This window comes from Oculina patagonica, chromosome 12, assembly GCF_052425735.1.
Source record: "Oculina patagonica isolate OP01 chromosome 12, crgOcupat, whole genome shotgun sequence".
Classification (NCBI taxonomy): Eukaryota; Metazoa; Cnidaria; class Anthozoa; order Scleractinia; family Oculinidae; genus Oculina; species Oculina patagonica.
In genome coordinates, this window is record NC_135769.1 from 1,306,073 (window position 1) to 1,312,308 (window position 6,236).

Below are 6,236 nucleotides of genomic sequence, written 5' to 3' on the forward strand. Positions count from 1 at the left end.
AAACAATCACGCATTCTTCCGAAAAGCAGTTATCGATCATCATGCCAAAAGCTACTGGTTTTTAAACAACTAAACCTTCAAATTGAAAGTTGTCGCCGAGGTAGAGACAGTTCAGAACAACTGCAAAATCGCCAGAGAATACGGGGTGTTTGATGATGATTTAGTGAATCTTCAGATGCTAGCGAAAAGATCAAGCAGATCAAGCGGGTGAACTTTAAATGTCATCAAAACGAAACATGTGCTGTTACCAGTATTTGTCGAGTATCCTCAATCTAATCAAACTATTGTGAAGTGGTTTTTTTAGCAGAGAACGTGAGAGAAGTCGTGGTATTTTAAGTTCTCCCTTTTGAACAAAAATATTACATGCAGCCGATTTCTGTCAGATCGTGTTACAATGTTTACCAAGCGCGTGGGAACGAACGCTTCTGATTGGCCAGTTTCTGGTGTCGCGACAACAAGTCAAATAGATCGATTCCTTCTTGACCCTCCTTCTCTTGAAAAGTCACGTTAGCAGTGATTCTGCTAGACTACGAGCAGTCCCTATTTTTTCGCCGAGTCCGTCGAGTTTGAAGCGAAATTTTTTTTCGAACTCTGCGAAAAATAGGGACTGCTCGTAGTCTATGATTCTGCAAATTAACTAAACTTAAAGAAAGGAACAGAAGGAAAGGAACAGAAACAGTCTCAGGCAGAAATAATTTATTGTAGAAGAGATTGCGACGAAAAAAATTGGGTCTCGGCTTATTTCCGAGAGTTTCGGTTTTTTTGTCGGAGTCTAACTGTTTCTAAAAACCAAACGTTTAGAGTCTCGGCTTAAAGCTGAATAAATACGGTATTTCAAGAAAACTGGCATTAATACAATATTTCGGCTGGTAATTAGGCATGTTAATATTATTCAACTTAACTAGAAATGTAGGTTATCAGAGGACAGGTCTAATTCTCTAGAGGCCGTAAAACACTTGCACGTATTGCGTGCCTATGTTTACAGGAATCGCGTGAAGGATGGAAGGAGTGAATTCACTTCGCCCACTACCACTCTTTTCCGAGTTAAAAATGAAGCTGCCCGTTTGTTTAGGTAGAGAGTACACTTTGGTACCGGGCCCTTTCTATGCAAAGCCCTCCCTCTCTTTTGTCTTTTCTTGTTTAAATCTATTAGCCAAGGCGAAGCAAAGTACTTGACAAAGCGTTCGTTTCGATCAAACATCCAACGAAGTGGGATAACAGTACAATCAATACATTTATATTACAGAAAGTTGCGAAAACCTATTTAACAAGTGGATGTCAGATAGCCTTGACAAAGCCAACATTTGGATAACCTAGCAATTAGGTGACATGATCGAGTTCCATTGTAAAAATATAACAAACAAAAACAAAACTGTGTGAATAGGCACTGCTAATTAATATAAAAATGTTCTAATTTTATTTGTTGGAGAAGTAATTTCAAAAACTCGTGCTTCAGGTATCCAAACGCTCGAAAACAATAAATCCACACGGCCTGCGGCCTCGTGGTTGCAATTTTTCTCGCGTTTCGAAACCTGATGAAACTCTCGCACTCGTTTTTGAAACAGTACATGAAAAATGTAAGGCTACGAACACTCTGTTCCAATTCATTTCTGCAGGCTAGATTGTTAATTCGTGAAGGTTTTTGAGCCTTTCCGACGAAATTGAAAAACGGAAAAAGTGTTCGATATTTTATTTTCCGTGTATAAAAAAACGGAAATCTGAATTCTGCCATTCTGTCTGACGGGAGTAAATCGTATCCGTTTTTCAGTTTCGTCCGAAAGTGATTGTCCCTTGAGTACACGCATTAATTCTGCTGCAAAATGCGTCATTACTGTAGGAAAATAAAATAGTTTCACGGCGTTTTAGTTTATTCTCACTCGCTTAGCACAGTTACAGCAAAGCCTTTCACACAAGCGTTAAGATGGTGTCGAATATCCTTTGGTTTGCTGTATTAGGCACACTGCTCGCATTTTCAGACTCTAGGAAGTTATGCCCCAGAATTTTCTTCCAAAACATTAACGAGCTGACAACGCCCTCCAAAATCATCGAAAGCGTCTATGTAAAAGAGAACAACTACCACAACGATTTCCCTGTGTACCGCCAAGAGAATGGTAACATGCTATTTTATCACACCATCAACGAGAAAGGCGAACAGTTTTTGGTTTTTGGACTCGATCTAAAACACTACTTTGGCGTAGCAGCTAGAGTTTATAAAGATTCCTCATCTTGGCTGAGCTCCGGGATTTTAGACAGGAATGATGTGTTTGATGGACTAGTTTACCAGTGGCAATACTACGACAGAAGTGATCGGCAAAACTCTTATATCTCAACCGCTCCTTCACCAGCGATCAAAGCTGTGTGCGTGGATGAAGATTTCAGAGAATGTAACTCGGACAGAATTCATCTCAATGAGAACTTCGACGATGAAAACGGAAACTTTTTTAACGATCGCAGTAAAGATCATTTTTATCGCATACAAGGTTTGTTCCGTAATCTCCGTCCAGTTTATGCGCACAGCGCAAAGTCATGGTACCTGGAGTACGCGGATGGGTACTGGGTGGTGACTAGCTCATTAATAACGAGTTCCTCAGAAGATGCTTTTATGAGGGTTAAGGATTTGGCCCTGAGACCTGAGTACATTACCAAGACTTGGTCGGTGCGTTACCACGGATGGCGTGACACGCCCACCCTCACAATCCTGTGTAGGGGCGTGACATCAATGACGAACACTTGTCAATCAAAACCGTGTGACAGCAAGGCTACTTGTGTTTACACTTCCGGTAACGAAACGCTTTGTCTCTGCTCTTCCGGCTACACTGGAACGAAATGCTCCGTCAACAAACAGTGTCCCACACCACACCCCACAGTCGGCACCGAGCTGAGATTTGCTTACTTCGGGACACGACCTGGGGATCTTGGCATATCATTCTGCAGCGGGTCATATCCGTCTATGAGGTATTATCTCTGTGTAGATAACAGCAGTCACAGTTCCTACTGGAGCGGACAAGGCGTGGCTTGCACAAAACAAGTCCCGGCAGCAACTTTACAACAACGACAACAGCGACAACAATTTAATGAGGTATTTCCATTTCTAGACATGCGTACATGTATAAATAGGTAATAAAACCTTGTTCAACCTTAAAATGTGGCATTTTTCCCCGGGGGGGGGGGTACTCAAAAAAGTTTTATACGGGGGAGGCTCCGCCCCAAGTTCTAACCCCTTACCCTTTTATATACCATTTTGACAGAAATTGTAACCCTTTTATATACCTTTAACTGAAAAAAGGTACCCCTTTCATATATCTAAGAGACATGGCGTGGACTTAAAATAGGACGTTTTCTTGTCATTTTTATGTAGCGCTTAATAAATTCAAATAATACGGCTATAATTGCGTCTGTTCGAAATATTTTAATTAAAGGCCCTTTTAAATAGCCAAATGACAGATTTCCATACCCTTTCATATACTTAAACTCGTGAAATCCCAACCCTTTTATATACCTGAAGCCTGAAAAAGGTACCCCTTTCGGGCGGAGCCTCCCCGTATAGGCCATTATAGGGAGTACCCCCCCCCCCGGGCATTTTTCTTGTACAATCCCCACTTTACAATAAGTAAACGCTGAGAAACAAGAATCAAATCCCGCCATGTTGGTTTTAAAACAATAAAAGCTTTATTTTGTTCACGAGGCTCATCAGATCGGTGGTCTTGTTTAACCCCTCTACCTCTAAACTGGCTGGGTCCTTGTACACTTGTTTTGATCTTTTTCATTATCTGTGTTGGTGAAATATTGATTTTATTCATTCCGTCAAAAAGGTAACTCAAGGGCCCTGGTACCAAATTGGAACCCAGGCCGCGCCCCGAGCTGAACCTATCAACTTTGACGACAACCCAGCTATACTTCCTGCAATGCTAATTGGGACTATTTTTGTACAAATATGTTTGCCGTTTATTCTCTGGAAGTGTTTTTCCTGCATTTACTTGTGTAAAGAATTCTGGGCGGAAAAAGACGACCAGAGGAGAATAGAACAAGTCGGCGAGGAACTGGGGGGTCGACTACAGAGGGTTGCTGCAGCCGGAAGTCAAGAAGAACTCGATCAAGAAGTTCAAGAATACCAGGAAGCCCTCCAAGAATACCAAAAGGAAACCGAAGAGAAGGAACTGAGCCGTAAGCGAGGAAGAACCAGTTTATGCAGGCTTATTTCCTTGCACATGTATGTCTCATTCTGGCTGTGGGTTATTTACCTGGTTGGCTGCGAGGCGTCTGTGTGTACCAAGTACGGCCGGATCTTTCACTTCTTGAGATTCGTCGCTTTTGTAATGCTTGGTGTTTCACCTGTGATCGTTCTCTTGGAAAGCATGTTCAGCCGTGAGCTGGACTACCTTAAAAATATCATGCAAGACGAGACGGTTTGGGAATATATACAAAGAATGCACCAAGTCCCACCAAGAATCAACATGATTGTAACATGCTACCATTACGAAACACGCACACGTGTTGTGCATTACACGGACGCCAACGGAAACCAGCAAACCCGCACGGAAACTTACCAAGAGATGGTAGTGACGTGTGTGGATTATGGCGAGTTCTCGTTTGGTTCATGGGTTGATGTTTCCAAGAGCCCTGAAATACCAGTTTTGAATACCGCGGGTGTAACTCGGGTCAAGATCCACCCTAGCATCATTCTCGGTGACCAAAAAGGTTGGATGACTATAAGAGGCAAGTGGCAAAAATGTTGGAGAGAAATCGTTTCCGAGATGAATTCACTGAATACTCCTCCAGTGAAGTGATTCCCGGGCTGGAGAAGCGGATCTCTGGGTATGCAGACTTAAGCGTGAAGCCTTTTTGGATTCGGCCCCTGTTCTTCTGGATCGCCACCTTGTTGCAGATGACTTGGCCGTACCGCTGGTTGTTCAGAGCCAAGACAGCTAAGGAATACTACGTCTTGAAGAAAAAGATGTACAAGAGTTCAATACCGCCAAGGGAGGTAGACTTGATGGATCCGATTGCTGTCATTGTGGATGTTGCTTCGTCTTTCGTGATCTCCGGTGCTCCAGATAATGTTTGCCCTGGTTATTCATTGCCGGAAATGAATATTACAGGTATAGGTAGCCCCACGTATCTTTGCTTCTCAATTCAGTTTTTATCAATACAGTGGAACCCCGATATAACGATCCTCGATATAACGATATTCCTGATATAACGATGAATATTCTATGTCCCGGCAAAAGTTAGAGTAAAATGTATGGGACGGAACCCCGATATAACAACGATCTTCTATATAACGATATTCCCGATATAACGATGAGAATTTAGCGGACTGAACGTAAAATCCTCCCGATATAACGATATTATCAGTACACAGTCACATTTTACTTGCAAAATATCGAATTTAATGCAATAGCATTACGGTAATCGAGTCATCTCTAACGTTTCTAAAAACAGCTTTGTACGATAATAAACGAAAATGATACTGTGTTCTAAGCCTTCTTATCAAAATTATTCTCTTTATCTTCCAGGCTCTAATATGCAGTAAAAAGTGCTTGTTAGGTTTACCCCGATATAACGATATTTTCGGTTATTTACGGCCATATCGTTATATCGGGAGTTTCGATATAACGATTCTTCGATATAACGATATTATTTTACTGCTCCCTTGGCATATCGTTATATCGGGGTTCCACTGTATTTTTTGGAAATTCTCCAATTGTCAATCAATGTATTGCAGAAAATTCTTTGTTTTAAACATCTAAGTTTGGGGCTCAAAGCCATTCCTTCGAACCCTACAGTAATAAAATTGTCTTCAACCACGGAGTCCCAGGGGTCTCCCATATGAACGGAGACTGATATGGGCGTGGCTTAAGCTTTTCTGATCCCCAAAGAGATACCATTTTTCGTGTCTGATAGCTGCTGATCGGTATGTAGATCGCCAGCACAGTGTGACTGCGTTTTTTATTTCTTTACGTGCAACCCTAAACGAGACCTCAGTGGCCAAAAAGTATGCATTCTGTTCTGAGCAGCCAAACTGAGACCAAAATTCGTAATTCACTTTCCTAAGCTAGACGACGAGCATTCCCGTCCCTTTCATATGGGAGTCCCCCCCCCCCCCGCCCCCTTCCTGGGAACCTTGCCAATTCCTCTCCAAATAGGCTGCGGTTTATTCTTTTTTTACCTTCTCTTGATGTCCTTGATGATGTGACTCACAGACGAACGGATTACAAATCGTTAAATGATTTTTA

General features: G+C 42.0%; 1 pseudogene across 1 annotated transcript in view; it reads left to right on the forward strand.

Moving 5' to 3' along the window:
* The first annotated feature begins 1,889 nt into the window (after positions 1-1,889).
* The window catches only part of LOC144633762 (uncharacterized), a 5,248-nt pseudogene continuing 901 nt past the window's right edge, over positions 1,890-6,236 (forward strand). The window contains exons 1-2 of the transcript XR_013567097.1: positions 1,890-3,079; positions 3,813-5,099. The product of XR_013567097.1 is annotated as an uncharacterized LOC144633762 (transcript). The remainder of the gene's footprint in view (positions 3,080-3,812; positions 5,100-6,236) is intronic.